The sequence below is a fragment of the Lygodium microphyllum genome, chromosome 23 (assembly GCF_053477565.2).
Source record: "Lygodium microphyllum isolate KBCC chromosome 23, Lygodium_microphyllum_v1.1.10, whole genome shotgun sequence".
Taxonomy (NCBI): Eukaryota; Viridiplantae; Streptophyta; class Polypodiopsida; order Schizaeales; family Lygodiaceae; genus Lygodium; species Lygodium microphyllum.
In genome coordinates, this window is record NC_141157.1 from 109,288,988 (window position 1) to 109,309,121 (window position 20,134).

Genomic DNA, 20,134 nt, shown 5'->3' on the forward strand with positions numbered 1-20,134 from the left:
ACTGGCTATTTGGAATGCCTCTTCTTCCAATAATCCCATATCCATGACCATTTTTGTTAGATGGCTGAAGTTGGACTGAAGGGTCACTGTTTGAACAAGCTTTCTCCTTAGCTTCTTTTGGTCCCATTTGCATTTGCATCCATTGAGAAAATTGTGCCATAAATTGAGCATTAGATTCCACTAACTTATCAATAGAAGCCTTTGTTTGAGTTGTTGAATCCACCAACTTCTCAATGGGAGACTTCGTTTGATCAGTAGATAAAACCATTTGCTCCATTCTTGATAAGATGGCCTCATGTCGTTCCCTATGTCTTTGTTCATGGACGCACAAAGTATTATTAAGTATACTGACTTCTCCTTGTTGTTGAAGCTCTTCAGGGCTCTCTTGAGGTATATTATCCAACATGGAATCCCTGATTTGCTGAGCATAATCTTCATGGACCTTATTCTTACCCTTATGTCTTGCCATAATAGTGTAGTCCTGCAATACCCCCTGTCGGAAAAACGGCTATAACTTTTGCTAGGGAACTCCAATTTCAAAACTTTTTAGTTCAAATTGAAGCTAAGAATGCTCTCTTCAAGATGAGCTATAACACGCTATAACAAATTTAGGATAGAAAATTCTGTAGCTAGATTTTTGAGTCTAAACTGTCCAAGCCTGCACCCTGTCTAGACTTGTAACTGCCCTGTTTTGACCTTGTAATGCAAGATAGTAACCCCAAATGGTTATCAAACCCTGTAAAAGGGTGTATAGGACCTATGGGTACCCTGTAGTACCTGCACCTGTACTTCAGTAATGAAGGGTGTACTTGTAACCACTTGTAAATACCCTGTAAGTGCCCTGTAAATTCGATGTTTTACCCTATTTTGGACCTGTAGGTACTTGAGCCTTTGGAAAGTCTTCAATATTCAATTCTCCACTCACTGTACCTATGTGAGGGATAAAACGGCATGACAGGCTCCCTACATGGGCTTCGAATCACCGGGAGGTGGGCAAAGTTCCCCCCGGGTTGGTTGGTTGCACCCCTTCAGGATCTTTGATAGTGAGGGAGGGTCACCTCTCTTTTGTCCCACTATCTCCCCCGGCATCCACCTTTTTCCTTGGTGGGTATATCAACATGGCAGAGGCTAGTATTCTAATCAATCAGCATGAGATGCATTTCTGAAATATTCATTCAGCCTTTCATGAGATGCAATTGAATGGAATCTTGAAAGTTTGAATAGGAGAAGGGTCTTACCAATACAATTCAGTGACTCACTGATTGCTAATACTTACCCTTTTACAATACTTCAGCTTAGGTAAAAGAAATTCAGCTAATCAATGGATTAGAGTAAACAAGTTCATCAATCAATGGGATTCAATTGTTATGCTAGAAATTTCAGATCGAAGCCTCTAATTCACTGATTGGAACTAGTATGCATAAAGCAAACATTGCATTCATGAATGGATTGATTCAAGCAAAGGTTGGCTAAAATTTGATGGATATTATTCAATTCTTTAATCTCTCAATCAAATGGATTAAGCTCAACAATTGGATTAATGAGAGAGATTAAGAATTAAAGAAGAGTACCTTCGACATGATTGATGATGACTTGATCAATCTTCATATGCTTGATAGAGCCTCCGGTTGTCCAATGTTGGTAAAATAATCCCCAAGGCTTGTGTATCCAGTACTTAGGAACAATCTTGAAGATTCAAATGCTTGAAATTGAAGCATTAAACCCGTTTCCCCCTAATTTTTGCTCCATGGAAGCTCTTGAGCTTCAATCTTTAACCATTTCGTGCTTAATCCTTGCAATTTGTTGAAGAATCCTTGCTGAGATGATCCCATGGGCTAAAAGGATGAAGAATCTTCAAGAAATTGTTGAAAAATGGAAGCTCGGGCTGAAGCTTTCATGGCTTCCATGGACTGTTCACCTAGGGTTTAGGAAGAAGATGAAGAACCTTGAATGGGGCTCAATATCTCCATTTCACTGATGATTTATGCTTGCAAAGGATCAGGGAGAGTGCCAAGGCCTGAGGAAGAAGCATCCAATGCAGAGAGCAGGCTGGAATCAGCCTGAAAATTGCGCCGCAATTTTCGGGGCTGTTCTTGGCTCCATAACTGAGCCAAGATGAAGCAATCTTGTGCTCATTCTGAAGGTCATGAAGTGAGGGATCTATTCTAGGAGATTCTTGGCCAAGAAGATCAGGGGTTTGAGCAAAATGAGCAGATCTTGATGCTGAACTTCCATGAAACCTATAGGAAACTCCAAGAAAGGGAAAAGAGAACTCCCTCTTTTCAAAGTAACCATAGTTTGTTCCCAAACCAAGCCCGGTTAACTCTTCTTTACGCTAATTACCTCTAATTTTGCATGAAATTTGATGATGACCTGTCATTTAAGCCATCCTCCGCCATATCTAACCTTGGATATCTCCGAATGTAGTCTCTTACTAACTATAGATGATCTACATAACTCCACTAGCCACTGTCTTGTACAATTTTTGTCTGTAATTGATTTTGATAGAGGAAAATAGGAATGAAAATAGAAGAAAAGAATGGATCAAAGACCAATGCTCTGATACCACTTGTCAAAGAGAATACTAGGGAGAGAGAAAGAGGAGAGAGAAGACTGCAGAAGAGAGACAAAGACTGCAGGAAGAGAGAGAAGAAGAGTGACGAGGAGAGAGAAAAACTAGATTTAGAGAGAGAAAGACAAGAAAGAGAGAGAAGCCATAGAAGCTGTGAGCAAGATGGGAGAGAAAGACTGTAATTGTATTAATGTGTTCAAAAAGATGTGAAAAATTACATGTCCTCTCCTTTTATACCAATGTCAGTGTAACATGGCATAATATCAATGTTATTTACACTAAATCCTTATTCCCAGCTTCTTACACATTTTTATTAAACAAAGAAGAAAATTCAATTCATCCTTTTCTTTGAAGTTCAACTCATATTTCAAATTTTTTCATTCACCTTCCACTTTACTCCTTTCCCCTTGGAAATGATGAAAATCCTTTCTAGGATTGTGGAAGTAAATGTGTAAGGGCCTTTAGTGTGTCCATGGTGTGCCTTAATTTTTCAAGAGCCAGTCATAAAACATTGGGTTATACTCTAGTGTTGCATGACAATCATATTCTGTGGACGAATGCCCACTTATGTTATGTAAGTCAATATATCGGTCAAGAGGTCACCTAAGTTGATTCAACTTGCAATGTTGAGTTCCTCCTCAGTTAGAATTCTATCCAAGTATAGATGTAGCATGATATTCGTTGGCAATCATGAGATTTTGTTGGCAATCATCTCTTCTACAATGATGGAGGCCTTAATAATTATGAATTTGTATTCTTCCCAAGAACACAGCAAGGAATGTAACTTGTTTGCCATGGGTTTGTCACATAGGCCTAGGTCCAAACGTTCGTAACTTCTAGAAAACAACGTGAAAGTTGAGTCCAATCATTAGATGCAAGTTACTACATCATCCCCTGTGTCCATGGCCATCTTGGAAGCCACTTCAAGAATGGATCATCATTACTGCAAAGGCGTGCCGCGGTGGCTTTGGTTTAGTTAGTTTGCACAAGTTGGGACATGGTATTTTCACCTCTTGGGATTCTCATTGGGTTTGGTTAGCTTGGTTTGAGAAGCTTGGAGTTTGGTTGACAGAGTCATTAGTTGAGAGCTCATTAGCAATTGGGTGCACGTTGGGGCTAGGTCGAGCTGTTGGTTGATAGACCATTGGAACACTCATGGATTGAGTGCCTTGCCTCTTAGTTTTTCTCCTACCCCGTTTTGATTCATGTTTCTGAGCCTTATTTTCTAGAGCATGAGATGGAGGATCATACATGCCACTTGTGAGTTTAGGCATCCATACCAAGGTCATACCTTTGTAGTAACCTTGGGCACACAATAGGGCTTTTGGGACCCAACACGGCCTAGTCACCTGTGAATTATAGGAGTGCCAACTCCTTCATTTAGGTCTAGAGTGTGAGGCATGGAAACTATGAGTTCCAAATGACTGGCATTTGTGAGGCTGTGGTCTATGCCTGTTGGAACCCACTTGATTGTTTGGATCATAGCTTTGGTTGCGGTCTCTAGATGTTGCTGGGACTTCACCATGGGTGTATGTTGTGGTTCACTACTCCCCTCCTTAGGGTCAACACTAGGTTTAACTACCGGTATGACACTACAAGCTCCTAGATGGCCATGGCGCCATTGCTAAAAGCTATTACTATACTAACATTGCTTATGGGAAGGTGGATGTGCTGCAAGTTGTAGTCAATATCACAATGAACTTGTTTTTTGAATGTGTGACCCGACAATGATTCCTTGCCAACATTTTTTTGTTAGGTAGCACATAAAAGATGATGAGTAGGCTCTTAGTCTCGATAATAGAACCCTCATTCTTCTCTACTATGGAAGCGTGAAGTGGATCATCCTATTGATTTAACTCCTAACACTAAAACCATCAACAAGCCACCATATATTGTCAAAGTGTGAAAGGGAAGATGTGGAAAATCAAGTGAAAGAGTTGTTGGAAATGGGGTTTATTCAACCAATTCAATCCCCTTTTGCTTCACCTATGTGTCTAGTTAAGAAGAAGGATGGATCCTTCTGCATGTGTATCAATTATAGAGATCTCAATGAGAGCACAATCAAGAACTAATACCCCAATCCTCGAATAGATGACCTCTTGGATGATCTTAAAGATGCCAAGGTATTTACAAAGATTGATATTTGTTTGGACTATCATTAAATTCAAATGAAGGAAGGGATAAATACAAAACAACTTTTCACATGAAGAGAGATCTCTATCATTTTTAGTGATACCTTTTTGGTTATCCAACACTCCCACTACTTTCCAAGCCTTAATGAACATAATAATTCAACCTTTCCTCTATAAAATAGTCATTGTAATTTTGACGATATTTTGATCTATAGTAAGAACAAAGAAGACCATTTGTAGCATGTAAGAGAAGTGTTTGAGCTCTTGAGGTAGGATAACTTGTTTGCAAAAGAGTCCAACTGTATCTTCATGGAAAAAGAGGCAGAATACCTAGGTCATATTGCAAGTGAGAAAGGTATTATTGTAGGTCCAAAAAAGGTTCAATGCATGAAGGATTGGCCTACTTTAATCAACACAACTTCCTTGAGGCAAAATCTTGGGTTCTCGTCTTTCTATAGTCAATCCAACATGAATTATGCATATGTGGCAGCACCCCTTACTGACTCCTTAAATACAAATTCATTCTTTTGGGATGCTATAGTAGAAAAGAGCTTTAATGACCTGAAAACACTACTTGTTTCAGCACCTTTATTGGTCAGCTTGGATTTTACTAAAGAGTTCACAATTTGTGCAGATACAAGTGGTCGTGGAATTGGGGATGTTCAAATATATGGAGTGATTTCATATGTGAGTAGAAAACTTGATGAGAAAGAAAGGAGTCTTCATGTCTATGAGCAACAAATGTTAGCAAATACTCTATGCTATGAAGAAATGTCACCATTACCTTTATGGCAGTCACTTCAAGGTAAAAAATAATGATCAAGTTTTGAAGTACTTCATTTTGTAGTTCACACTCTTTTCAAAGCAACAAAAATCATTAGTCACACTTCAAAGTATGATTTTGAGATTTCCTACATGGCAGGTAAAGATAATGTTGTGACTGATGCACTTCCACATATGTGGGCTTGTTTTATATCAACCATCTCCATTATCTATAAGGATTGGATCAATGACATCCAAGAAGAGTACTTGTTGGACCATCACACTACAATGATTATGCAAAAATTATAACAAGGTGAGGTGAGTAGCACAATGGTCTCTTGTGGTTCAAAGGTCGGGTCTACTCTCAGGGAGGTTACTATATGTATATCATCTACACGTGCATTCAAGGCCTATTTATAAATATCCTTATCTATGAATTTTTCTTAAATAAAACACAACCCTTTTCTATTCAATTTGTAAATAATCCCTTTATATTTCACCCTTCTATATGTAAATTTTTTAATAAAAATGGTATTTTAAAAATTCCTTATTTTAAACCCACATGATGCACACATATATTCATAAGTAACTTACCTGAGGGTCTACATGCCTCCTTTATCCAATTTTAAGCTAAAAATACTCCAAGAGATGCATTTGTCTTCAATGGTGGGAAATTTGGGTATTTTCAAAAATTTTGACAACGTTCACAAGAGCTTCTATTAGAAATGGAAATGGAAAGATGTGAAATATTTTGTTTTCTATTGCCTACCATGCCAACCAAACAAAGATTCTTCTCTTCTACCTAGTGGATTGTTGCAATCATTGCCTATTCCCTATGGCAAATGGAGAGACATATCAATGGATTTTATCATGGGTCTTCTGACTACCGAGTATGATTGAAATGGAATCTTTGTTATTATTGATGGATTTACTAAATTAACTCATTTTCTTTCTACCACTAAGGTCCAATATTCAACCAACTGGACGAGTTTAAGGAAGAAGCTTTTAAAATGCATGGTATGCTTATGAAGATTTCTTCGAGTAGGACTCAAAATTTATGGGTAGATTTTGGAAGAGTTTATTTAGCTCTATGGGTGCTATCCTAATTGCTAGCACCCTGTACCATCATTAAACCAATAATCAAATAGAGAGAGTAAATAAATTGCTTGAAATTCATTTGAGACATTACTATCACATGATACATAGTTATGTTGGGACCATTAGCTTCACCTCATTGAATTTTTCGACAACAATATGTATCACATGAGCATCGAGATGTCTTCCCTTGATGCTCTCTATGGATATAAGGTTCAAGTACCTTCATCATTATTTCATGATAATATCAATCCTTAAGTTAAAGAAGAACTTGAGCATATAGAAGCACTTATAAGGCAATGCCAAGAAAATATTTGCAAGGCTCAAGACACTACAAAGTCTTATGTGGATGAAAAGAGAAGGCATGCGGAGTTTTAAGTGGGAGATTGGGTATTTTTGAAGGTTTTAAAATCTCTCTATGCATCTCTCAAAGGAGGACACAACAAGCTGGCACATAGATTATATGGTCCTTACCAAGTACTTCAAAGAGTTGATCTTGCCTAGAGACTTTAGCTACCTTTTACTACCTGTACGCACGATGTATTTTATGTTTCTTAGTTGAAGCAATATGTTGGGCCTAAAATTCAAGTGCTTGAGGAGTTGCCACTCATTGATGAGGACAAGTTGATAATTTATGAGCCCAAAAAGATCATTGCTTAGAGTGAGAAGGTTCTACTATTAGAGAAGTCCACTTGGTAGCCATCTACTTATTTGGACAACTTTCTATGGATTCTTCATGAAGATTATTGAATAGCAGGGTAGGATAATAAGATTTTGTATTAAAATTTTACATTAAAAATAATTTGCATAACTATATTAGAATTGGATTTTTATGCCTTGATGGATACTATTGAGTGTCATCTACATTTGGACACCTTATTTGCCTTATTTGGAGGAGTATACCAAAAGTTATGGCCTTTTTCATCTTGTAGCCCTATTCTAGAATATCACTTTGCTTCTTACAGTTTTATTACACTTGTGATTCTTTATTCTCATGGGAGATACTTCACCACATTATGGAGTATTCAACGGACTTTCTTTATGATCAAGTTCTTGCGGGACCTACTTTCTTCTATCTTTTCATTTTTAGAGCTATGAGGACAAAGTAACTTCAAGAAGGGATGGTCTATAATGAAGGAAAAATGCTCATAGGAGATGGTTTTAGGAGTCAATTATTAAATTGGGGAGAAGACAACTATTAGAGGATGGAGGAGCGACTTAGTGGATTCAGAGAGAAGTATAAAAGGGCACTTGCTGCCATTGCAAAAAATCTTTTGATCATTTGCTAAATCACCAAGAACTGAGTTTAGCATTAGCATTAGTTTCTTCTTTGTACGTTCTTGTAGTAGCCATGGCTTCATGGTGCTATGGAGCATTTCTTGTTCCATTTCTATGTTTTCTAGAATTAGATGCTAGATTAATTTAGTTAGAATAGTCATTCTTTATATAATCTCATAAAATGTGGGGTCACATTTCAACAAACTAACAGCATAGTATTGTTCATCCAAGATAATGAGGTTGTTTCCTACAGTGGCCATATCATACGCACTATGTAGCCTTGTGAAATGACTTGAGGATGCACATTGTTGCTTGAGTATCTCAACTATTGGTCTTTGAGTTTAAAGTAGTAGGCATGTATGTAGAAAGTATTTGGCACTTCTACAATTGCTTCATGAGAATTTCACATAAGAGTTGCTTTTGGAGTGGAATGCTTTTCCATACAAATGTTCTTGCTCTTCTCAAGTGGGGTGCCATGGAGAGGCAAGAACTACCATTTTTCCATTAGCCAAACCCAAATTCAATCATTGCAAATAGCTTTGCCAAGGTACCAAAGGTCGACTCTTGCTACAAAAAGCATTCTAGACACATTTAGTTTATTGGGCCATTTCCTCTATCATTTTGTAAATTTTAAGAAAATATAATCTTTAAAAAATTAGTTGGAGGTAGTGGCATATGATCATTGAATTTTATGGGAGATACATTAATGTTATCCTTGGTAGATAAATGAACTTTTAAAATTGTAGTAGAGATACCTCATGAGGAACAAAAGAGTTCACAGTGGATTGCTTTGTCCTACAGACTATCATAGGGCTAGAGTTATAATTGGTGAAAATGTTGTGGAGGTATTGTATAAATAATAATTGGATTTTTTAGTGGCAAGGTTTGTTTTGCATTATCTTTCTTTTATTTTTATATAGATGGAGCAATGTCAAGGGGACTATTGTGTTGTGGTTTCTGTTTTGGCATGATTGTAGAGACTTGGATTGCTTAAGGATCTAGTGGCATTGACAACCTTGGTAGTACCTTCTACATGTAGTAGGGCCTTGGGTACCCATCAAGGCATCATGCACAACCTTTATCAAGTGTGTTTGTGGATTTGAGTTCTCCATCAAAATTATGTGGTGGCTTGAGTAGACTTTGGTCCCTGTTGGTGTTAGGTCTTCCAAATTAATTATAGTTGAAAAAGTGGATTAAATGTGTTCAGAAGTTTGCTAATTCTGAGTCAAGTGGTTAAAATTTATTAAGGAGAGTAGTATTAGATGTTTTGGATAATTGTTGTGGTGGTAGGGTGGGAGTAGTGATATGCACTTTCCCTATAGCCAAATCCCTAGCATTGAAGATTGAGATGACCCTTGCATCAATGAACTACATTGGTTCCATAAGTTAGCTTGAAGGGGGTTTGCCTTTTGGCCATCATGTAAGTTGTTTGATAAGCCCATAGTGCCACCATGAGGGTATAATCCTAGTCTAAATTTGAGGCCAAGATAAATGTGGCTAGGACACAACAAGTATCTTATTGGTGGATTGTGCTTGCCTAATTTTTTGAGGGTAGTACAAATGTGGACACGAGATATTCCATGAATTTATTTAGAAAGTGGGTTTTTTTGTCACTAACTATCTCAATGGGACAACCAAATCTTGAGATGACGTGATCATATAAGAATTTTATCTTGTTTTGTTGCATGTTTGAAATGATTGATTTTTTGTTGTTTTCTGAGGGTATATTGCCTATTTGATGGGACTTTATGTGGGATTTGAATCTTTTATTAATGATTTTGAGTGTGTTGAGATGATTTTGGATGGGTGCAATCTCTTTTGTAAGCTCGTTGAGGTTTCTATTTGGTTTAGAATATTTTGATACATTTTGTTTAACAACTATTTGGTTTTGTATGCTTCTTTTTACTTCTCTTGAATTCTATTTTTCTTTAGTTTGAAGATTTGTGGTTATGGAAGGATGTGCTAGAATATGATTTGACACTCTTTTGATGGTTCTTGATTGGTTGATATGGGTATTGTATTGACTATTTGAGGGAAAAGTGATCTTTTATTAGTGTTCACGATTAGTGAATAGGCTAATGGAACATTGCCATATGTGGTCCAATGTAACATTTGACTCTCTACTAATTTGGAAAAACTTCTTCTAACACTCGCAAAAAGGTAAAAAGGGCCTCCAAACTTATTCTCAGAAAGTATTTTCAACCAAAGGACTTGTCCTTGATAATGACATTTTTTCAAGTCCCTTTTCCTTGCTTTTAACTCCTTCATGTGACTTCTTGAAAAGTGGGATACTTTAAAATCGCCTCAACATAATAAAACTAAATTAATTTTAATTTTATCTCAAAGCAAAGGATTATTTAAAAGTTTTTGTAGTTCCCATCCTTTTTATATGTATTCATCTCGTAGCTCTCATTATTGTCCCAACTTCTCCAAACTCAATTTTGCAATATTTCTATTCTATTTCAACCTCATTTCTCATCAATACCTCAGTCTTTGTCCCCCATGGCTTCTTCTTCTGGTGCTTCTTCTAGATGACAATCTAACTCTATATAGGTATGTACATGCTACAATACAAGAGAGGATGATATATGGTATCTATCAACCTATAAGTTCGAGGATTGATAACAATGCTTTCCTCTTATACAGGTCCTCACAAGATAAACGAATGAAAAAGAGAAAAATGCTCTTTCATTGGAAAGGATGAATTCTAGGGTTAAAAATATAGGATAAAAATGGTATGTAAAAATTCAACATGTGTATACTATAGAGGAACTTCACTTGGAATCTTCCATATAGCAACACTTCCCATCTCATTGTAAGACAATGAGATTTACTTTTCAAGGAACATTAACATCTTGTAGGACTTTTTAGTTTAGTTTGTACGTTTTCTTTGAGCATGTAGACTAAGTTTTAGTTTGTGCAAATGTGTTTCCATCAACAAGCATGGAATGGCCCTTTGGCACTTCAAGTCTTCAACTCCACTCTTTAGCTACTACTTTGTTAATTTGAACTAACTAAACAGAGTTTCTATTCCCCTCTTTCCAAGGAAGAAAACTGTTCCCAAAGTTTTAACCCATCATACAAAACCCATACAAATATATTTAGAAGGCTATAGAAGCATATAGGACCTCACATAAGCTACCAAAAAAAGGTAATAAAGACATACATCCAATATGAAAACCAAGAAATTTAATTAAGATATCTTTGAGCTAAACCATGATAATACCACATCTCCCAAGAAATTTGATTATAACCTCTAGATACCCATTTCTCAAGCTCTAGAAATATTTTATTTTTGGACTAAAAACTTTTCTAACTTTTTCACTTTTCTTATTCTCCCTAGGTTCTACATATTCTCTTATTGTTTTGTTTACTATTGATTTTCCTTATCCTCTTGTCAACATTCTCCTTCTTTGTGTTTGTCCATGACATGGAAGGAAGCTTGAGTTATTATTTTCATTGGTATTTTTAAGAGTTTAAGAAGTTGTACATTTAAATATTTATTCACATGCCCTATTGAAAGAAGAAAGAAGGTTGACAATTGTAATTGAAATGCTAATATTTTAATGGTTTTAGAAGTTATTTTCATAATGATAGGCCTTTCTCCTCACCTTCATTCTTAATTACTATTTCTCTTTCTCTTTTTCTGTATTTGCATACTCTATTGGAACAATGGGCTTACCATGTCAATTGAATTGAAAGAAGCAAGAAAGTTGTAAGGATAATTGAAATGCTAATTGTGAGGGATTAAGAAGTATTTTTTGTTATGACGGTGCTTTGTCTTCTTTCTTATTAAAATCAGATTTATTAGAGTGGAAATGATGGCTTGTTGGGTATTATAATCATTTGGAGTCCCACATGTAAGTGAGGTTCACAATTTGAGGCAATTACTTTATTGGGAAATGCTTCTTGTCAGATATTATAATGAAGCAATTAGAAAACACTATGGACCATGGAAAAGCACAACCCACTCAAAGTGCATTACATGTAAGAGAACATGTAAATTCTTGAGAATAATTGTCTTGATTTTATATTGGGCTTCTTAGGTGTAATTCAAGTGGCTTTGAGAACACACATTATTCACAATAAAACATGGATATTTGTAGTAAGGCATCCTCAAGATGCACATCACAAGAGGATTCACCCAAGATGCCATAAATATGAGGATATCATGAAGTTTTCAATAGGATATACTTTTGATCAGAAACTATAATGCACTCAAGTAGTTAGAAAACATGTGTACCATGCACTATCTTGCATTGGACTGAGTGTTCATGGAATAGCTCCATGCTCGCTCATTAAGCTTTCTAAAAATCTAAGGTACAACTTTCCTTTAGGACAAGGAACTGAATACATGAGTGGTGCTAAACTATAGAACATGGACATTCAAAGTATCTAGAATATAGGCCACTATTTATACATAGGAAGCTATAATGATAGGAAGTTTTGATATGTATAAGCCAAACTAGAAATAGTCCAGTTGTCATTCATTGTGACAACATGAGCAACATACAGCTAGCTAGGAACCCATTGTTCCATGGTAGGACAAAACACATTGAGGTGCACTACCACTTTGTAAGAGAGAAGGTACTTATATGAGAGATTGACTTGGTATATGTCAATATACAAGATCAGATAGCTTACATTTTCACAAAGGCATTGGATGCAGAGAAGCTTCGAAAGTTTCAAAGCTTACTTGGAGTTGCAGAGATAGAGTTGAGCTTGAGGGGGAGTGTTGAGATGGCAAGCTCAACACGTGCGGACATTAATGATGGACATCGTGGCTAGATGGGTCCACACATCTACACTTAGCATGTCGGTGGTCATTGTGATGCTCACATGACCACTGACTTATCGCTTATTATATTTAGTTTGTTACACCTACCTACAGCTAGTATAGATATAGCATGAGTTGATTAGTATAGTCAATTATGCATTGTTTGACTTAATAGGCCACTTTCCTTTATGTTGTATCTTATCTATACTTTGTGTGTATTGTATAGTGTCTGGAAGAAAAAGAAGAAACTAGCAAGAGAACATTTTGGCCTCCATTTCTCATCTTGTGTTCTTGAACGAGCTTCCTCTTGTGTGTTTAGCACAATAGCTCAAGCAAGTCCCCCCACCACATGATTCTTGACATTGTCAAGATCTCAACTAACCAAAATCCTATAGATATGCTCACTAAAAGTATCTCAGTAGAGTGTTTTGCCTTAAGAAGTTGATGGGCGTTGAATGAGATGGCATCTTTCCTCATCCTATTGTACTTATGTACATTTGTACTTTGTCACCTTTTTCTTGTTTTCTCCACACAAGGGGCACATTTGCCTTTAAGTGGGAGGTTGTTGGGGGTAAAAGCACATGTGCCTAGCCATCCGTGTATTAGTTACATTAATAGTACCCGCATACTCACACACCTGCACACTCAAGGTGGAAAGTGCCCATCACTGTCACTTCATTCTTTATTTTTTTAGTGACATTTGAGTAAAGGAAAGGCTGGTCACACCTTGTGACTATTGGAGTTCCCACATTGCATGTCTCTCTCTCTCTTGCTCTTACTCCTTCCACCATTGCTCTTGCTTCTGCTCCATGCTTCCACTTCAAGGCTCACCTCCCTTTAGTTACAAAGAGATGAAGATGGCAATCATTCACACAAAGAATTAAATATATTGAGGGATATGGAGCTTATTCCTTTACAAACATGCCATCCTAGGATAGGTCACTAAAAAACTAATAAAACACATGGAAAAAATAGTTGTACCTTATTCAATGTAGACCTTCTATGAACTACTATACACATATTATATTACATACAAACCATAAACACGACAAGATTAACACATTACGAATTTTTTTTATAATCAAGATGAGTTCGAATCATACCCTACAAAATGAAGAGAATCTTATCATCTTAAAATCGATCCTTGTGCATCATGTGGTCCACATGATTGCTAAGCCTTGCTCAAATCTGTTGAAAACAGGGTATCTTTGGTAAACACTGACATCCAAAAGCTCACTCAAAAAATGAATCATGTGACCAAATGTCCACATATTCATTGTATGTCAAATTCATGATGACATCATTGGTAACACAACATGTTTGCCACTTGGCAAATGATCAGCTAAGAATTTTGGTCAAATTCTCATGTGAAAAATATATACCCATCATTTCCACATTGTTAGACATGTGGCACTTTGTGACGCTACCTTACATGTTTGGATTGGCATATAAATTTTTTTAGCTCATTTTTCAAACTCGCACTTGTGTCAAATTTGTTGCATTTTCCAAACTTCTTTCAAACCTCAAACTCATCTATTCTTCCAAGTGTTTGTGTGGTGTGCACATTCCAAGTAACCTTCCTAACAATTGCAAAGGGATTTTGTGCTTGGACCCTACATTGCATTGAGTGGTGTTCTGTGACTTTTGATACCCCATTCCACATGCACTATGGTTTGCATCTTACCACATATGGACACATTTGTTCTATTATGGACACTAGTTTACTTGTGCTTTCTTAGACATATTTGTGCTTACTTGTGCTTTCATAGACATATTTGTGCTTACTTGTGCTTTCGTAGACATATTTGTGCTTACTCGTGCTTTCGTAGACATATTTGTTGAAAATTTGTAATTTGTGTGGATGTCTATCCGAAACCTATGGTGTGCAAGGGGGCAATCCCACAAGGTCATTCAACTTGACTGCACAACATTAGGTCCAAGTTGTCGAACACATATTTATGCAAGAATCTTTAGTTTTCATCCAAAGTATAATACTTGCATTGTTGTAGAGGCATGTTGTAGAGACAATGGCAAGAATTAGACATACTACTCAGAAAGTCCCTACAGACCAAGTTGGAAAGGTAGCAAAGGGCACACATCAACAGCATTCAACCCAAGAAGGAAGTAATCCATGAGGTTGCTTTTGAGCATGGAAGTCCCAAAGGAGAGAAGACACAAATCTTCCCTTAGAAATGGAAAGTGAAGCCATCAACTAGGGAGGGGAAACTCATGGGGAGAATTCCAAGGATTGCCATGGAGCACCCAAGGAAACAACCCAAGGGCAAGGTCAAGTAGTACCTCAGATACTAGCTATGCAAAGCAAACAATCAAAAAGGAGGTCAAGGCAAAGATTGTGGGACACTAATGGACAAAAAAACAAGTTCAAAGGCTTCACTCCCTCACAAACTGACCTCAAATGGCAATACCTAGAGGGATGGCAATTTTGGAGAGGGCAAACAAGATGCATATGCCCATGCATTGGCCAATAGTGCAAAAGAGAGAGCTACCAAGTTTATCAAGAGGAGGTTGAAGCGAAAATGAATGCACTAAGGTGAATTAGGAAGGCACATAAGTCCTTTGACAAGTTCGTCCCCAAGGTTCCTTTCCTCAAGCTTGTCAAAGATATTTGTGATAGATATGGCCTAAGAATTAGGTGATAGAGATCTACTTTGGTTTGTCTTCAAGAAATTTCTAAGGACTACTTGATTGATTTTCTCCAAGAAATCTATGCATGTGTTGCACATGCACACATAGTTACAATGATGGATAAGGATATGCACATTGCCAAGTTGATAAGGTACATATTTGACAAATAGCTTATGCCACTCACATAGCTGATAAAAAGTCCTATGAGATATTAAACGTTGCTCCTAGTAGAAGGCCACGGAATCCAAAAATTCATTTCATAGAGATGTGCATATTGAATAGGTGACTTCTAGCAAAGATAAAGAAATGTATCAAAAGGAGGAGTTTGCTAATAAGTGAAATGAAAATGACATGTTTGCAAATGGAGGACAAGAGTAAAAATTTTCTGATAACCAAGGTGAGCAACATAGTTTGGTAGATGATAAAGAAAGAGAGCAACATAATCAGGGTGATGATAAAGAAAGAGAGAAAGAAAATTTGTTGAATATGATTCTAGATCTGGAGAAGGAAAATACTAGAAAGCTTAATGAGATTCTAGGGCCATTGGTTGTTAATGTTGGAGGAGAACAAGATCAACAATACCTCTTTATCTTGCCTAAGGTTACAATATTCCTTCACAAGAAGGGTAAGGAGATAAATGACACAATAATTCTAGTTCTTCTAATGTACGTTAGTCCACTACTATATTTCATTTTATCCTTGATTTTTCACTTGTATTCTCTCCATTGAGTGTTTTTCATGCAAAATAGTTTTTGAATCCAAAAAAAACTTGGACTCTACAAGGTACATAGAGATAGTTAGTCACCTCTAGAATGCTCACTTACATGTCATGGGGTTCAGGTCATGACTTACCCCCTCTTGTCACCATTTTTCTAATCACATGTAAAATCTCATTGTATCTAGGTGTTTAATGCTCACACTCCCACCCAACAAGATTAAAAAGGTTTTTGTGGTAGATCCTCTTGTCTCTGCAAAGGTAAATTCAAATTCACTTGAATTTTTCTTGCAAGAGATAAACCATGACATACTTGAATTTGTCATCATTTCTTATCATGATGGGTGTATCCTTGTCTACAAAATTATCCATGAATAGATTAGATATGGTCATTGCTTTGATTTATCATGCTCATCTATATTTTAATATCATGTAGTTCATACTGGAGTATCTCTATCTTGGACCTCAAATTTAGGGAAATTTTGTCTTATGAATTCCCTCACTGGTTTCCATGGGGATGTTAGACTGGAAGTAGAAATTGAATTTTGTGTTAGTAGTGTATTCTAAGTAAACTTCAAATGACTGTCACACACATACTCTATAGGTTTTTAAAGCATATCTACTACTCTGGAGGACAAGTTTCCAATGTTGAAAAAGGATATTAAGGAGATTTTTGTTTACAGTCTCCAAGTCTCTCACCAACTAGACATCTCCTCTTGTGGATGGAGGGTAATTTCAAGTTCATAGAGATTTCTTCAAGCAATATTCATGCTTGAGAATAAATCAGTAAATGTAACTAAGTTTCTAGTTTCTCAGCATAACATAAAAATATTTATATTCTTTCTCATTTACCTCATTGTATTTCAATGTAGTTTACACAAGATTGCTACAAACAAGATTTAGTTTGGCTTAGAAGGGGACTAGCAATTCAAAGTTCTCCTTGAAAGGTATGTTCAAATTACTCTTGACCTAGATTCCCTAAAATTTCAAAGAATTCCAAGAGCTAGTAAGCCAGATACAACAAGCTATACCCAAGAAGGCATCCAATGTATAGAAGCTAGTTTGCTAAGAAGCCAGCTTGCCCATGATACCTTTTGCAGTTAAGGAGCCTGCATGTAGCAAGGGTAAGTAAGGGTAGTAAGAACATTGAGAAAATGGTTGGTGAAATTAGGGAAAGAGCCAACAAGAAACATAAATTATGGTGATGATATTGGCCTAATGCCTGCACAAGAAGGGACTAGCTAGAAAACTCCAAATGGGGAACCACAAAGAATGAGGCCAAGGAAAACCCCTCAAAGGCCACAACAAAGTTCCTCACAAATGGCTAAGAAGACCCCTAAAAGGGCACTAAAAGGCTCCTAGAATGTCCTACTTGAGACCCCATAAAGGGAAAATGGAACTCAATCCTCTCCTAGAAAATCTCCTAGGACACCAAGCAAGTAGCTAGAGACTAGGGCATCTCCTTAGACACCTAGGAATACCTTAGTTGGGGATGTATCAAAATAAGACACTTCTAAATATAGATAACTTCTTGTATTCCACAAAAATTAATAGTAATTTAATGATTTTTGTCATTTATTTATTTTTTATCTAATTTTCTTATGAAATATTGGTTTTTAGAATACTATCTATGATTATGAGTTTAGTTATCTACAATGGAATGCGTATCATTCCAAGCATGCTAGTTTTCTATTAACTAAAGCACTTAAGAGGAAAATTGAAAGGTATTTATAAAACTGATAGTTCAAGGCTTTAAAAATCTTACAATAGACTCTCGAGGCAACTCATCACATATATATGCTTTTTCTGCCCTTCTTCCAATCATTTCACCATTTATATAAAGTCAAGCATGGTTTCCAATCAACTTTGAAATGCTTCTCTAACATCTTTCAATGTTCATTTCTTATTAATTGATAAACACATTTGATCCTCATCCGCCAAGTTATCCTCTTCCATCTCCTATACTAGAAAGAAAGATGTAGTGTTTGCCTTGCAATGTTGTATCATAAGGTACCAAGGTTCTCCAAGTAGTTATTGCAAAGAAACAAATCATCATTGTGTAATTTCTCAATTGACAACAAATTTTCTTCAAAGATTTAACTTATTGTGTTGGATGACATTCCAACCACATTGGTTTTCTTATGTGCAAATCTATTGCTTAAAATGCAAAGCAAGCTCAAGCCTTTTTAAGTCTCTCTTCATTAAGGGATTTGCAAAAGCAAGCTATGGGGATAAATTAATTTTCCAAATCATGAACATCAAGCAATATAAGAAAGAGCATGAGAGATTATGTGCCCATACTGAGGTCTATACAAGCAAATTCCACTAGCAAAAAAATTGGCTACCAAAGCACTTATATGAAGGTTTTCATCAAGGGTATCCATGATCAAAAGATCTATGAGGCAATAACTAGCAACTTTATGCTTGATTGCATGAACCTCAATGGAGTCTTAAATAGAAGATCTACATAAGGAGAGAAGTCAAGAAAAGAAATGAAAGGGCCTAGAGCCTAAATCCCAATCTTATAGAGGCAAACTTGAGATAGGAAACACCGAAACCCAAGCTCTCATGGTAGACGTGATGAAATAAAAACAAGAGCTCTTGAAAATGATCAAGTTATTCAAAAAAACCCAACCATACTAATAAAATGTGTAGAGAATACATTGTATTTGTGATCATCTACCATCAAAATGTTCTCAACAAGGTAGGATGTGCACCAATTGTAAGCAGCTTGAGCATGAGGCATCCACTTGTATAGCACCTAGGTAGCTTCCCTATTTTGCACCAAATGCAAATTGAGGGCTACAATATCCAAGACCATAGTAGATGGCATTAATGTTTCCCTAGATAACAGAATTATAGGTCTTAAAGCTCACATCGACCTATGTGGCATCCCACAACCTTTGGGCCCAATCACCCATGTAATGTCCCTACCCCCACCCCTACATATGAAAGGGGGCTTGAAGGGAGGATTAAAGCAAAGGTTTCAAAAATTTTTTTAAAAGTAAACAAAAAAACTAAACTTCCCCCAAGATTAGTGGTGGGATCCCTTCACCAAGGGGCTAGTTTGACGGTGTTGGTAGGACCAGTCCCAAATATGAGAGGTCTCCTCAACAACTAATAGCACTAGTCACGATTCCTATTAAGGCTAATAAGTAAGCCCCAAAAATTAAAGCAACAAAAAATAAATAAAAATTGCTTCAAAATTTGCTAACATAAATATTACTGCATATAAAAACATGGTAATAGACAAGGAAACAACTGAAACGGGATTGGTCTTTGCCAAAGTACTTAAATCAGCTATATATTTGATACGAATTTAACGTAATGTTGAAACCTGTAGGGAGGATGTTAGGCTAAGAGGTGACAAGGGTGCAAGGGGGCTCTGGTTGTAAATCCCTTGGGTTTATTGAGAAGACGAGGGCCTAATTTCAATGAGCTTGGAATAAACTTCTTGGAAGGCTGCCATGAGATTTGGACATAAGTCCCAGGTTAAGGGACAAAATGATAGGTTGGCATTGCACCTTGGAGAAGGTATGGGATAAAAGTACATTGTTTTGCAATTTATTTCAAAGGATTATTTGACATTATCTCTATGTCTGTGACAATAGATTACATGAAGGAAACCGTGTAAATGGCAAATTAAGGAAGATGTATTTGCATATCAAACATAAATGTGTTAGGATAATTAAATAACTAAAACACACGAGGAAAGTAAGAGGGAGAATGGGTCCATCCTATGGATGTGTGGTCTCCGTAAACCAAGATTTTTCCTTCAAGGTGCTACAATTAGGAAAAGGCCAAATATGTGACAGCCTAGTGTATCGTCATTGACCCCTAATCAATGCCATTTTAGGGGATTGGAGTCGAGTCTATACCCTACAAGTAGAGAAGTTGACACATATTGCTCCCCCTCATTTTCACTCACTATGAATCGAGTGTGACATTGATTTGCTTTGATTTGGGCCAACTTGTGAAGGCAATGCCTCAAAGACCAATGCTAGTTAAGCTATTAGGCAAGCTTAGCATCAAATTAGGAACATGGATTCAAGTTGATCCTTATGGGTTATGACTGGAACCATCTATTGTAAAGTGGATTCAAGAAAACCTAGGTGACAAACCTCATGTTATTCCACGGAGTTTTAGGCATCATTGCT